General features: G+C 46.8%; 1 pseudogene across 1 annotated transcript; it reads left to right on the forward strand.

Annotated features, from left to right (window-relative positions):
* Positions 1–1,641: 1,641 nt before the first annotated feature.
* On the forward strand, positions 1,642–14,779 carry LOC149429170 (uncharacterized; annotated as a pseudogene). The gene is made up of 5 exons (XR_016310587.1): positions 1,642–1,878; positions 6,834–6,967; positions 10,258–10,344; positions 11,779–11,914; positions 13,199–14,779. The product of XR_016310587.1 is annotated as an uncharacterized LOC149429170 (transcript).
* Positions 14,780–15,938: the final 1,159 nt, after the last annotated feature.

Genomic DNA, 15,938 nt, shown 5'->3' on the forward strand with positions numbered 1-15,938 from the left:
AGATCACCCATAGGGGGAGGGGTTAAGATCCCCACAATGTACGTAGATCACCCATAGGGGGAGGGGTTAAGATCCCCGCAATGTGCATAGATCACCCACAGGGGGAGGGGTTAAGATTCCCGCAACGTACATAGATCATCCATAGGGGGAGGGGTTAAGTTTCCCTCAACGTACATAGATCACCCATAGGGGGAGGGGTTAAGATCCCCGCAACGTACATAGATCACCCACAAGGGGAGGGGTTAAGATCCCCGCAACGTACATAGATCACCCACAGGGGGAGGGGTTAAGATCCTCACAACGTACATAGATCACCCATAGGGGGAGGGGTTAAGATCCCCGCAACGTACATAGATCACCCACAGGGGGAGGGGTTAAGATCCCCGCAACGTACATAGATCACCCACAGGGGGAGGGGTTAAGATCCTCACAACGTACATAGATCACCCATAGGGGGAGGGGTTAAGATCCCCGCAACGTACATAGATCACCCATGGGGGGAGGGGTTAAGATCCCCGCAACGTACATAGATCACCCACAGGGGGAGGGGTTAAGATCCTCACAACGTACATAGATCACCCATGGGGGGAGGGGTTAAGATCCCCGCAACGTACATAGATCACCCACAGGGGGAGGGGTTAAGATCCTCACAACGTACATAGATCACCCATAGGGGGAGGGGTTAAGATCCCCGCAACGTACATAGATCACCCACAAGGGGAGGGGTTAAGATCCCCGCAACGTACATAGATCACCCACAGGGGGAGGGGTTAAGATCCTCACAATGTACATAGATCACCCATGGGGGGAGGGGTTAAGATCCCCGCAACATACATAGATCACCCATAGGGGGAGGGGTTAAGATCCCCGCAACGTACATAGATCACCCACAGGGGGAGGGGTTAAGATACCCGCAAAGTACATAGATCATCCATAGGGGGAGGGCTTAAGTTCCCCGCAACGTACATAGATCACCCATAGGGGGAGGTGTTAAGATCCCCGCAATGTACATAGATCACCCATAGGGGAGGGGTTAAGATCCCCGCAATGTACATAGATCACCCATAGGGGGAGGGGTTAAGATCCCCGCAACGTACATAGATCACCCACAGGGGGAGGGGTTAAGATCCCCGCAACGTACATAGATCACCCATAGGGGGAGGGGTTAAGATCCCCGCAACGTACATAGATCACCCATAGGGGGAGGGGTTAAGATCCCCGCAACGTACATAGATCACCCATAGGGGGAGGGGTTAAGATCCCCGCAACGTACATAGATCACCCATAGGGGGAGGGGTTAAGATCCCCGCAACGTACATAGATCACCCATAGGGGGAGGGGTTAAGATCCCCGCAATGTACATGGATCACCCATAGGGGGAGGGGTTTTTTTCTCAACAAAAGTGGAGTTACTCTTTAAAGTTTTTTTGGTTTGGTTGAGTTGCTTCAACCAATTAGAATTCTCTTTGCTTTGACCCAAGTGCGGTGAACAGATGCAAGGCAGGTTGGGATTGGTCACTGCAGGAGTTGCTCTTTGCACCGGCTGATGGTCTAGTACGGGGGAGGGGGGAGTTACACATTAACCAATCTTTGCTTTCGCTCTCAGCAGTCCAAAGAGCTGCACATCGGACATGGAGTGACTGCGACAACCAATTACTGCGACAACCAATTACTGCACTCCCATATTTCACTTTTTTTTTTTTTTTTAATTCTACCCCCCTACAGTGCAATTTTAAAAACGAACGTCGCAGAACCTACATCGCCATGGCGGGATGGCGGCTTTACGGAATCTTTCTTCTCTTTGGGGTCTCTGCTGTCCAGATTCTTAGCCAGAAGATTCTCTCCGGCAAAAAGAGATGCGGTGACCCTCAGTGCGAAGGTAAGTGATCGACCTACTGCTTGTCCAACGTGTATTGTTCGATGTATCGAATCACGTTTATACTGATGCAGGACACCCCCTCTGCCTCCCCCCAGCCTCTTCTGGCACTTTTTGTATACCTGTAATAATCTGAATTTTTTTGGCTAGAAAATATCTTAGATCCCACATGGAAAAAAAATATATTTTAAAAATATTCTTCCCAAATATATTGACATATAGTTGAAATGCTACAATTTTGGCCGTATTCAATCTATTTCCATATATATGTGTGTGCGTATTGCATGTTGAAATGTGTTTTTTATATATTACAGAATCTCTGAAAAATATTTTTAAAAATATAGATTTTTTTTAAATATATTCTTCAGATTTTTTTACATATAAAAATGTCATTTTCACATATATTTTTACATATATTCCAAAAAGGTAGATTAAATGTATTTTTAAAGATATACAGTATATTTGAAAATGTATTTCTAAAAATATATTTCATACATTTTGTAATACAAATGCATTTCAACATACAGTATATATGTGTGTGTGTGTGTGTGTGTGTGTGTGTGTGTGTGTGTGTGTGTGTGTGTGTGTGTGTGTGTGTGTGTGTGTGTGTGTGTGTGTGTGTGTGTGTGTGTGTGTGTGTGTGTGTGTGTGTGTGTGTGTGTGTGTGTGTGTGTGTATTGCATGTTGAAATGTGTTTTTTACATATTACAGAATATCTGAAAAATATTTTTAAAAACATATATTTTTTTTAAATGTATTCTTCAGATTTTTTTACATATAAAAAAGTCATTTTAACATATATTTTTACATATATTCCAAAAATGTAGATTAAATGTATTTCTAAAAATAGTTTTCATATATTTTGTAATAAAAACGCATTTCAACATACAGTATATATATATATAGATAGATAGATAGATGTATATATATATATACAGTATATATATAATAATATATATAATATATATTTTATATATATATATATATATATATATATATATATATATATAAAATATATATTTTATATATATATATTTTGAAATATATTAAATATGGCCAAAATTGTAGTATTTCAAATATATGTCAATACATTTGAGAAGAACATTTTTAAAATTTATTTAAAATATATTTTTCTTCCATGTGGGATAGGAGGGCCCAATCAAATCCAGTGGCCCCTGAGGGGGTAGTGCTACGGACAGACTATAATTGTACCCGGGTTGCCTCCACCATGTTTTTTTTTTCCCAAGTGACACCTTTTGCAGTGAGAACAGAACAAATCTTCAGCTCCTGTCTGGTTTTATCTGCAGTAAACAAACCTCCGAACTTTGTCCTCCGGTGACTGGAGGTTATAGAGATTTCTTTTTCAATCAATAAAAAGTCTGAATGGCCATAAACAGTCCAGAAAGCCAATTCCTCCTCTGATCAGACCAATCTTTATCTCCCTGTGAGGGGCACTCATCCTTCTCTCTCCTATGGGGGAGGTATTGTTTGCGTGCAAATATTTCATCCTTTGCTGTCAGAGGCATTTTTGAGCTTTTTGCTTTAACCACTTGACCTCTGGAAGGTTTTACCCCCTTCATGGCCCGTGCCGCCATCTGTGGTCTCGGCTGTCAATCACCGGGTCCCAACCGGTGATTACTCGCCGGCACCCAGTGATCGCCGAGTATTACCGATGAGGGAGAGACCTGTATGTAAACAATACAGATCTCTCCCCTGTCAGCTCCTGCACACTGCTTTGTATGGCTCTGCATAGCAGCATGCGTACTGTGAAACACTCCCAGCACACAGTTAACCTTTTGATCGACCCTCACATTAATCCTTTCCTGCCCAGTGCCATTAGTACAGTGTCAGTGCTTTTTTATTAGCACTGATCACTGTATTGGTGTCACTGGGGATGTCAGTGACACCAAGTCAGTCCCCCCCCCCAGTGTCAGAATGCCCACCGCAGTCCCTCTATAAGTTGCTGATTGCCGCCATTACTAGTAAAAAATAAAATAAGTCCCAGTATCTATACCGCCATTTGTAGATGCTACAACTTTCACGTAAACCAATTAATTTACACATATTGGGATTTTTTTTTAGACACGGAGCAGAATACATTTTGGCCCAAATTTATGACGAAATTTGATTTTTTTAATTTTTTCACCGGACAGGTTTTATAGCAAAATGTAAAAAATATTGATTTTTTTTTTGCTTTTTTTTCTCAAAATTGTCTTTTTTTGCTTACAAAAATAAAAACCACACAGGCGATCAAATACCACCGAAAGAAAGCTCTATTTGTGGGGAAAAAAGACGTACATATAATTTGGGTGCAGCGTTGCATGACCTCGCACTTTTCAATTAAAATAACGCAGCGCCGTATCGCAAAACATGGCCTGGTCAGGAAGGGGGGGAAATCCTCTGGCGGCGAGGGGGAGGATCCACTGGAGGGCGAGGGGGGCGTATCCTCTGGAGGGAGAGGATGTGTATCCTCTGGAGGGCGAGGGGGGCGTATCCTCTGGAGGGCAAGGCGGGTGTATCCTCTGGAGGGTGAGGGGGGCGTATTCTCTGGAGGGCGAGGGGGCTTATCCTCTGGAGGGCGAGGGGGACGTATTCTCTGGGGGGTGAGAGGGTGTATCCTCTGGAGGGCGAGGGGGACGTATCCTCTGGAGGGTGAGTGGGGTGTTTCCTCTGGAGGGTGAGCGAGGCGTATCCTCTGGAGGGCGAGGGGGACGTATCCTCTGGAGGGTGAGGGGGGTGTATCCTCTGGAGGGTGAGGGAGGCGTATCCTCTGGAGGGCGAGGGGGGTGTATCCTCTGGAGGGTGAGGGGGCGTATCCTCTGGAGGGCGAGGGGGGCGTATCCTCTGGAGGGCGAGGGGGTGTATCCTCTGGAGGGCGAGGGGGGCGTATCCTCTGGAGGGTGAGGGGGGCGTATCCTCTGGAGGGTGAGGGGGCGTATCCTCTGGAGGGTGAGGGAGGTGTATCCTCTGGAGGGTGAGGGGGGCGTATGCTCTGGATGGTAAGGGGGGCGTATCCTCTGGAGGGTGAGGGGGGTGTATCCTCTGGTGGGTGAGGGAGGTGTATCCTCTGGAGGGCGAGGGGGACGTATCCTCTGGAGGGCGAGGAGGACGTATCCTCTGGAGGGCGAGGAGGACGTATCCTCTGGAGGGCGAGGGGGCGTATCCTCTGGAGGGTGAGGGGGGCGTATCCTCTGGAGGGTGAGAGGAGTGTATCCTCTGGAGGATGAGAGGGGTGTATCCTCTGGATGGTGAGGGGGTCGTATCCTCTGGAGGGTGAGGGGGGCGTATCCTCTGGAGGGTGAGGGGGGCGTATCCTCTGGAGGGTGAGGGGGGGTGTGTCCTCTGGAGGGCAAGGGGGGCGTATCCTCTGGAAGGTGAGGGGGGCGTATCCTCTGGAGGGTGAGGGGGGCGTATCCTCTGGAGGGCAAGGGGGACGTATCCTCTGGAGGGCGAGGGGGACGTATCCTCTGGAGGGCGAGGGGGGTGTGTCCTCTGGAGGGCAAGGGGGGTGTATCCTCTGGAGGGCGAGGGGGGCGTATCCTCTGGAGGGTGAGGGGGGCGTATCCTCTGGAGGGTGAGGGGGGCGTATCCTCTGGAGGGTGAGGGAGGTGTATCCTCTGGAGGGTGAGGGGGGCGTATGCTCTGGATGGTAAGGGGGGCGTATCCTCTGGAGGGTGAGGGGGGCGTATCCTCTGGAGGGTGAGGGAGGTGTATCCTCTGGAGGGCAAGGGGGACATATCCTCTGGAGGGCGAGGAGGACGTATCCTCTGGAGGGCGAGGGGGCGTATCCTCTGGAGGGTGAGGGGGGCGTATCCTCTGGAGTGCGAGGGGGGCGTATCCTCTGGAGGGCGAGGGGGGTGTATCCTCTGGAGGGTGAGGGGGGGCATATCCTCTGGAGGGTGAGAGGGGTGTATCCTCTGGAAGGCGAGGGGTTAAGGAGCACTAACTAGGATGGCCACCTCATCCCTTTAAACCTGATCACATGTTAATGACACGGGTTCCGAGGCCGATTTATTGCCTATAAGGCACTAGGTGAGTATAACTGCCACCTTAACCAGCCCCAGAACCCGTGTCATTAATATGTGTTCGGTTTTAAAGGGATGAGATGGCCACCCTCTCAATGACGCCCCTTCGGTGTACCTCCTCAGACCCCCGATGATTTCTCCTCTTCGCTCGGCTTCACTGAGGGTATCCCTGGGCAAGGGGGCCCAAAAGCCACCAATGAAGTAGTCCCAGATGAGAACTAGTTGGGTTTTGCACCTGGCTGCCCTCTCCCCTTATGTGGCCCAAGGGGTGTAGGAGTACTTCCACTGTCCTCTCCTGTTAGCTCAGTGGGTTGATGGCTGCCTACAGGCCTTTCGCTGGGCTGGCCCCTTCCCTGTTTACTCGATGTCCTCCCTAAGAGACGTTGAGGCAGGAGAGATCCTCCCATCCAGCATCCTGCCTATAGGTAGGCTCCCCTCCCACTAACAGTTGAGCGTGGAATATTTAGTAGCCAGGAAATGTCACGGATGGACTTATTGCACAGGTGGCCACCTATCACGGGACCACGCTTGGAGTCACTGAGCTCCTGAGAGCGACCCATTCTTTCACCAATGTTTGTAGAAGCCGTCTGCATGCCTAGGGGCTGGATTGTATACACCTGTGTCCATGGAGGGGATTGGAACACCTGAATCACATGATTTAGACGGGTGTCAGAATACTTTTGGCAATATAGTGTATTTTGGATAGCTTGGATAGCTGAAAATCACTTTAAGGAGTGCTTCTGCTAAGAACTTTGAGGATGAATTGCTCCATACCGCACGCAGCTACAGAGGTTAGTGAGAAAGAAAGTGCCCAATGACACTGTATATAACAGAGAAATATTCAGTTCATGTCACTATAACGTTGCAGATTGAGCAGACAGATCCTCTTTGCCCGTCCATTCATTGTGTTGAAGTCAGCTCTTTGATTTTCAGGTCTCATGATGAGAGCTTCGGCAAAACAAGATTATACCGGACCGGACTGCCGCTTCCTCAGCTTCAAAGCCGGAGAGGAGATCAATGTGTATTATAAACTGGCCGAAGGGAGAGAAGACCTATGGCAAGGCAGCGTATGTTATTGTCTATTTTATTATTATTATTTGTAGTAAAATGAATAAAAAAAAGCCAAACCTCACAAATCAAAATGTCCAAAGGAGGAAAGAAAAATGAAAAAATAAAATCCCCCAATAAATCAAACTCAGTAATGAGTTGTGTCGCAGTCCATAACCTTTATTATAACCCACATACAAGAATACATTGTGACGTGGAAACCCATGAAAAAACCTGTTCCCTCAAACTTCATACCAGATGGGTACAAACTCTTTTTCATATATATATATATATATTTTTTTTTTATTTATTTGGATTTGTTAAGATAGATTTGGCTTATATTTTATACATGTTGTTATCAGTTAGGTCTGTAGAAGTCCTCAGGTTACTTGCTCTGTCTTTGTATAGAAGCAGTTTTGTCCAAAGGGAGAAAGAAAAATGAAAACAAAACCCCCAAAAAATCAAACTCAGTAATGAGTTGTGTCGCAGTCCATGATCTTTATTATAACCCACCATACAAGAATATATCACAACATGGTAACTCATGAAAAACCTTTTCCCTCAAAAAACTTCATACCAGATGGGTACATACTCTTTTTTCTCATATATATATATATATATATATATATATATACTGTATATATATATATATATATATTTTATACATGTTGTTATCAGTTAGGTCTGTAGAAGTCCTCAGGTTACTTGCTCTGTCTTTGTATAGATGCTGTTTTGACCCGTAAGACTACAGACTATTTTCTGAGGAGTTGGAGATCATTTTATTCACTCCAGTTCAGTGTTTCTGGGGTGCCATCTGGGTTCCCCCAGCGTGCCATGAGCACAGGACCCAGTTGGCCTTGGATCAATGTTCTGACTTGCCATGATGCAGGTAAGCTGGTCACCAGCACCATAACAACCAAAGATGCTGTAGAGCAGGACACACTGTGCCATTCAGTGCCATGGTGTTAGCGGCCAGCCTGTCCTCACCATGGCAATGCATGACTCCAGGGCAGGCATCATGAAGGGCCACCCCCAGCATTCAGGAGAAGATGGAAGTCCACCTCCTTCAGACCTCCTCCACCTCCTGCCCTCTGTTGTGCTGTTGGGGGCAAAAGGTAGGGTTCTTATATGAAGAGGGGACTGTGTGATGGGGGAAATCTGAGATGGGGGGACTTTGTGATTAGGGGACACTGATGTAATGAGAGGACTGTGTGATGGGGGTACACTCTGATGATGGGAGAGTCTCTGATGAGATAGGGAGCCTCTCAAGCATAGAAGGGGACTCTTATGTGATGGGGCGACATGGATGTGATGGGGAACCTCAGATGTGATTGGGAGGACCTCTGATGTGATGTGATGGGGGAAACCTCTGATGTGATGGTGGGAACTCCTGATGTGTTGGTCGGACCTCTGATGTGTTGGTGGGACCTCTGATGTGATGGGGGACCTCTGATGTGATGGTGGGACCTCTGATGTGACGGGAACCTCTGATGAGATGGGGAACCTCTGATATGATGTGATGGGGGGGACCTTTGGTGTAATGGGTGGCCTTTGATGTGATGGTGGGAACCCCTGATTTAATGGTGGTACCTCTGATGAGATGGGGGACCTCTGATGAGATGGGGGGACCTCTGATATGATGTGATGGGGGGGACCTTCCCATCAGATGGGGGAAACCTCTGATGTGATGATGGGAACCTCTGATGTGATGGTGGGACATCTGGTGTGACGAAGGACCTCTGATGTGATGGTGGGAACCCCTGATGTGTTGGTGGGACCTCTGATGTGTTGGTGGGACCCCTGATGTGATGGGGGGACCTCTGGTGTGACGGGAGACCTCTGATGTGATCGTGGGACCTCTGATGTGACAAGGACCTCTGATGAGATGGGGGACCTCTGATATGATGTGATGGGGGGGACCTTTGGTGTAATGGGTGGCCTTTGATGTGATGGAGGCCCTTTAATATGATGGGGGAAACCTCTGATGTGATGGTGGGAACCCCTAATTTAATGGTGGTACCTCTAATGAGATGGGGGACCTCTGATGAGATGGGGGGACCTCTGATATGATGTGATGGGGGGGACCTTCCCATCAGATGGGGGAAACCTCTGATGTGATGGTGGGAACCTCTGATGTGTTGGTGGGACATCTGGTGTGACGGGGGACCTCTGATGTGCTGGGGGAGCTCTGATGAGAGGCGGGGCCTCTGATATGATGTGATGGGGGGACCTTTGATGTAATGGGTGGCCTCTGATAGGATGGAGGACCTTTAATGTGATGGGGGAAACCTCTGATGTGATGGTGGGAACCCCTGATTTGATGGGGAACCTCAGATGTGATGTGATGGGGGTCCTCTGATGTGAAGGAGGGCTTCTGATATGAGGGGGGAAACCTCTGATGTGATGGTTGGAACCTCTGATGTGATGGTGGGACCTCTGGTGTGACGGGGGACCTCTGATGTGATGGTGGGACCTCTGATGTGACAGGGGACCTCTGATGAGATGGGGGACCTCTGATATGATGTGATGAGGGAGACCTCTGGTGTAATGGGCAGCCTTTGATGTGATGGAGGACCTTTAATATGATGGGGGAAACCCTCTGATGTGATGGTGGGAACCCCTGATTTGATGGTGGTACCTCTGATGAGATGGTGGTACCTCTGATGAGATGGGGGGACCTCTGATATGATGGGATGGTGGGAACCTCTGGTGTGACGGGTGACCTCTGATGTGATGAGGGACCTCTGATATGATGTGATGGGGGGGGACCTCTGATGTAATGGGTGGCCTCTGATGTGATGGAGGACCTTTAGTGTAATGGGGGACCTCTGATGGGAAGGGGGGACCTCCATTGTGATGGGGACTCTGATGTGAAGTTAATTTGAATACACCCATTTGTAGAAATCATAGTTTTTTCAGGCGTGTTCTTTCAGGATGAATCTTTTGGCTGCAAAGTTTATAGAAATATTTAATCTTTTTCAGAGGTCCCCCCTTCCAATCAGATGGGGGAAACCTCTGGTGTGATGGTGGAAACTTCTGATGTGATGGGGGACCTCTGAAGAGATGGGGGACCTCTGATATGATGTAATGGGTGGCTTCTGATGTGATGGATGACCTTTAGTGTGATGGGGGACCTCTGATGGGAAGGGGGGACCTCTGATGGGAAGGGGGGACCTCTGATGGGAAGGGGACTCTGATGTGAAGTTAATTTGGAAACTCCCATTTGTAGAAATCATAGTTTTTTCAGGCGTGTTCTTTCAGGAAGAATCTTTTGGCTGCAGAGCTTATAGAAATATTTAATCTTTTTCAGAAAGGTAAAGCGTACGGCTTCTTTCCCAGAGATGCAGTCAACATTGAAGAAGTCTATCTGTCGGAGGAAGTGGAAGTTCCAGCACAGGTAACATTTCCAAACGCATTGTTGTACAGTACACAATGACAACTATTCTGTTGCAGATTCATCCTTCTTAAGTTATAATATAAGGTAATATTTTTAATATTGTATTTTATTGCTATTCCACCAGACCAGTGGTCTCCAAACTTTGGCCCAGATGCGGCCCTTTGCCTGCCTTTGTCCAGCCCTTGGGGCACTATTCCTCCCATCGACACCAATGATAGGGCACTATTCCTCCCATCGACACCAATGATAGGGCAATATTCCTCCCACTGACACCAATGATAGGGCAATATTCCTCCCACTGACACCAATGATGGGACACTATTCCTCCCATCGACACCAATGATAGGGCACTATTCCTCCCACTGACACCAATGATGGGGCAATATTCCTCCCACTGACACCAATGACGGGGTATTGTTCCTCCCACTGATACCAATGATGGGGCACTATTCCTCCCACTGATACCAATGATGGGGCACTATTCCTCCCACTGACACCAATGATGGGGCACAATTCCTCCCACTAATACCAATGATGGGACACTATTCCTCCCACTAATACCAATGATGGGGCACAATTCCTTCCACTGACACCAATGGTAGGGCACTATTCCTCCCACTGATACCAATTATGGGGCACTATTCCTCCCACTGACACCAATGATGGGGCACAATTCCTCCCACTAATACCAATGATGGGACACTATTCCTCCTACTAATACCAATGATGGGGCACTATACCTCCCACTGATACCAATGGTAGGGCACTATTCCTCCCACTGACACCAATGACGGGACACTACTCCTCCCACTGACACCAATGATGGGACACTATTCCTCCCACTGATACCAATGATGGGGCACTATTCCTCCCACTGATACCAATGATGGGACACTATTCCTCCCACTGACACCAATGATGGGGCACTATTCCTCCCACTGATACCAATGATGGGGCACTATTCTTCCCACTGACACCAATGACGGGGCACTATTCCTCCCACTGACACCAATGATGGGGCACTACTCCTCCCACTGACACCAATGATGGGACACTATTCCTCCCACTGATACCAATGATGGGGCACTATTCCTCCCACTGATACCAATGATGGGACACTATTCCTCCCACTGACACCAATGATGGGGCACTATTCCTCCCACTGATACCAATGATGGGGCACTATTCTTCCCACTGACACCAATGACGGGGCACTATTCCTCCCACTGACACCAATGATGGGGCACTATTCCTCCCACTGAGACCACTGCTCTAAGGTGTCTGCTTTCAGAAAATATAAAATGTTTGGGGGGGTGTTAATCTTCAGGCCTCAAATGATTTAAAAAAAGAAAGAAAAGAAAAGAAAAAACGTCTCTGATAGCGAAATGGTTGAAATAATGCGATTTTATTTATATGTATCTATTTATATTCCAGGAAATCGATTTTGTATGTTTGGATGGAGGGGAATATGTCTTTGAGAATGAAGACAGCGTCCTCCATAAGTCCAGAGAAAATGAAGACTTTATGGATCATCCGGGAAGAGGAAACAGAGAGAAGGAATCATCGGAAGGTAGGTCTGATTGGTTTGGTAGGTTTGGACATCTACATAGGAGCACTTAAATTGTAACTCCACTTCAAGGGATCGATGGACAGTGCAGAGATTTCAATGAACGTTGCGGCAGATTCCCACCTTTTGTTGCTGTAAGGATATCCAGTAGCTGTTTGTTTCACCGTCTCAGAAATGGAGGATCTGGTTCATTATAATCACCTGGTGCACTTTCAGTGTTCCCATGAAAACTCTGCAGGGTCTCCTAATCAGAATGTAGCCAGCAAAAGAAGATTCCACCTTTGCTTTCTTTGTCCTAAACAAAGAAAATATTTTTGGCACTCTAGTACGTTATAGTGCAGTGGGCTCCAAAATGTATCTTGAGGGCCAGATGCAACCCTCTGCTTGCCCTTATGCTGATACAATGGAGCACTATTCCTTCCAGTGACACTAATGATGGGGTACTATTCCTCCCACTGACACCAATGATGGGGCACTATTCCTCCCACTGACACCAATGATGGGGCAACATTCCTCCCACTGATACCAATGATGGGGCACTATTCCTCCCACTGACACCAATGACAGGACAACATTCCTCCCACTGATACCAATGATGGTGTACTATTCCTCCAACTGACACCAATGATAGGGCACTATTCCTCCCACTGATACCAATGATGGGGCACTATTCCTTCCACTGACACCAATGATGGGGCACTATTCCTCCCACTGACACCAATGATTGGGCACTTTTCCTCCCACTGATACCAATGATGGGGCACTATTCCTCCCACTGACACCAATGATGAGGCACTATTCCTCCCACTGATACCAATGATGAGGCACTATGCCTCCCACTGATACCAATGATGGGGCACTATTCCTTCCACTGACACCAATGATGGGGCACTATTCCTCCCACTGATACCAATGATGAGGCACTATACCTCCCACTGATACCAATGATGGGACACTATTCCTCCCACTGATACCAAAGATGGGGTACTAATCCTCCCACTGATACCAACAATGGAGCACTATTACTTCCACTGACACCAATGATGGGGCACTATACCTCCCACTGACACCAATGGTGGGGCACTATTCCTCCTTCTTCTGACCTCTGGCGCTGTTATTTTTTTTGCTCCCACTGACCAACAAGACCGGGACATTTTCTACTCCCACTGACCATAGTGGCTCACTGGCCCTCCTAAAGTGTGAAGGACAGTAAACTGTCCCATTGTTTTAAACGTTTGGAGACCTGATATAGTGCATAATATTACATATCTGTTTTTTATTTTTCAGGTGGCATTTCAACTGAGGATTTACAAGATGGCATCAGCCTTAATGAACCCATGCAAGATGTTACAGACAAACCACCTTGGGCTCCATCTGGCATTGCAGGTTGGTTTGGGATGGGAAGTACGCATGATAAACAAGACAACACAGCCAAAGCAGAACATATAGATGAAGAGGGCCTTCAGGCAGAACAAATTCCACAAAAGAATGTGGTAGACGCCAAAGAGCTGAGGTCTCTCAGCCAGAAAATTCTGGCTGGTTCGGTGGCCGACTGAAAAAGTTCCTGCCCTTTGGAGGGAAGAACACACAGAGTGAGCCAGAAGCATCGAGCGCCAGAAGCCATTTTGCAAGCGAAGAATTTGTGGTTGAAACAGAAACAGAAAATGCTTCCTCAAATCCTCAGGAGGCTGAGCAAGAAAACCGAGAAACCAAAAACACTGAAGAGGCGAAACCAAAATGGTTCAACTTCGCCATCAAGGATGTTTTAAGTTTCGGGGCCAAAAATGAAGTAAAGAATGGCGACCCTTCCCAAAGCGTAGATGAAACTGAAAACAGTGAGATACCAAAACAATCAAGTCCTACTCAACAAAACTTTACAGAAAGTGATACCGAACATAAAACAGAGACCTCAGTAGTTGACCACCCAACAATGGAAGAGCCAAAGCATGACAAGGAAATAAACTTGAAACTTGACTTAGAACATTCCACAGTATTCAGTGAACCAGATAAAAGTGGGTCTGATGAGTCCAACGCTGGCAATACGGATGGAAATTTGGAGGTTCTTGACCAACAGGAGTTAATTAGAATACCAGAAAAGGAAAAAATAAAAAGTCCCAGGAGAATCCAGAAGATCCAAAGCCTGTTAAAACCAATCATGAGTCAACCAACTGGTTTAAGTCCATTGTGTCAAATGTTATAAATTTAGGGAAGGGTGATAAAGACCAAGTGAAGAAAGAACCACCAAATTCCAGGAAGACAAATCATGATGTTGACTCATCAATCAGGAATCTGGACCCATTAAATGATAACCAGAATTCCATTCCTGGTGAAACAAAGCCTTCAAAAGGAGGTTTCATTGCAACGGACATTGATCAAGATATTCTTTCAGACAAACTGGTTGCCAATGAATTTGAAAGAAAGCTTAAAGAGGAGTTAAAAAATTACCCAGCAAGCCGCCTAGAAGATTCTCCTACAATAGAAAACAAAATTGATTTGAAGGATGATGTTACTTTGATTGTTCAAGAAATAGATAGTCCAACATTGGAAGTGTTGGGAAAGTTGGATCCAAATGTGGACTCGAGACAGGAAAACTTAAAAACCGAAAAAGAACTTAGTATAGTGGCAAATACTGATTTATCGGCTCTTGAGAAGGTTGACCGTGCTGTAGGATCAGCCAGCCCAGGGGAAGCCCAGGAGGTTAAACAAGACAGATCCATTGATGTTCATGTGGAGACACAAACCCTAAGAGCTCATTTTAATTCAGAAGCCACTTTAGGCAAGGTGGAAGAAAACACTAAAAGTAGCCCCGTTCTTTTTACAGGTAAAGCTCGTAAAATGTTTGTAGTAGGTGCAGTGCTGCCACAATGAGAATTGGTGGCAAAAGGGGAAAATCCAAAATATACCAGAAGTAAAAGAAAAGAAGCAAATTTTTGAATGACATTGGTGGTCGACAAATGGAGAACATTGAATTCATCCACTTGAACACATGAACAATAATTCCATCATTCTTATTAGGCACATGGAGCCTTTCCTATCTTTTCTTAGTTCCCGGCAAAACCTGTGTCACGATGTTCTACAACTGTGATCCTCAGGGCTCATTTTCTCAAAGAATAGGTGTAGGTACTCCATGCTTCCAAGTCACCCCTTGTCTCCGCCCCTACCCACCTCCAAGCACTGCAGCTTGGTTCCACTCCCTACCCACCTCCCAACATCACCCTCCATGGTAGATCCCATCCTAGCAACAATAGATTCCCAATCAGCAACAATAGACCCCCCTCACAACAATAGTTTCCCCATCAACAATAATAGACCTTTCCCAGCAACAATAGATCCCCTTAACAATAGACCTCCCTAGCAACATTAATCCCCCCCAAACAATAGACCCCCCACAACAATAGTTTCCCCATCAACAATAATAGACCTTTCCCAGCAACAATAGATTCCCTTAACAATAGACCTCCCTAGCAACAATAATCCCCCCCCCACACAATAGACCCCCCCCCACAACAATTGACCTCCCCAGCAACAATAAACCCCATCAACATTAGACCTCCCCAGCAACAATAAGTACCAAGCAGGGGCGGACTGACCATTTGGAAACTCGGGCACAGCCCGAGGGCCCGGGGACAGTAGGGGACCCCATGAGATGCCCCGGGTACCTTTTTCATAGGCTTTTTTGAGTTTGGGCAAGGACACAGGGGCCCCATGATCCCCTATCGCCCGGGGGCCCCATGAGTTGTCAGTCCGCCCCAGGTACCAAGTAATTACAGACCTGTTAGTGTAACTTCTATAATTGGGAAGATACTGGAGAGTTTAATAAAAGACCACAAGGATGAGTTCTTGCTGGAAAAAAATAATTTAAGCAACAGACAGCATAGATTCATGAAAGACAGAAGTTGTCCAACAAATCTGATTTCTTTTTATGAGAAGGTGAGCCATGATCTCCATGTATAATACATAAGGGGGGTATGATCTCCATGTATAATACATAAGGGGGGATATGATCTCCATGTATAATACATAAGGG

Source organism: Staurois parvus, unplaced genomic scaffold, assembly GCF_062004578.1.
Source record: "Staurois parvus isolate SC_StPar_1 unplaced genomic scaffold, SC_StPar_1.0 ptg002763l, whole genome shotgun sequence".
In the NCBI taxonomy this organism is placed as follows: domain Eukaryota; kingdom Metazoa; phylum Chordata; class Amphibia; order Anura; family Ranidae; genus Staurois; species Staurois parvus.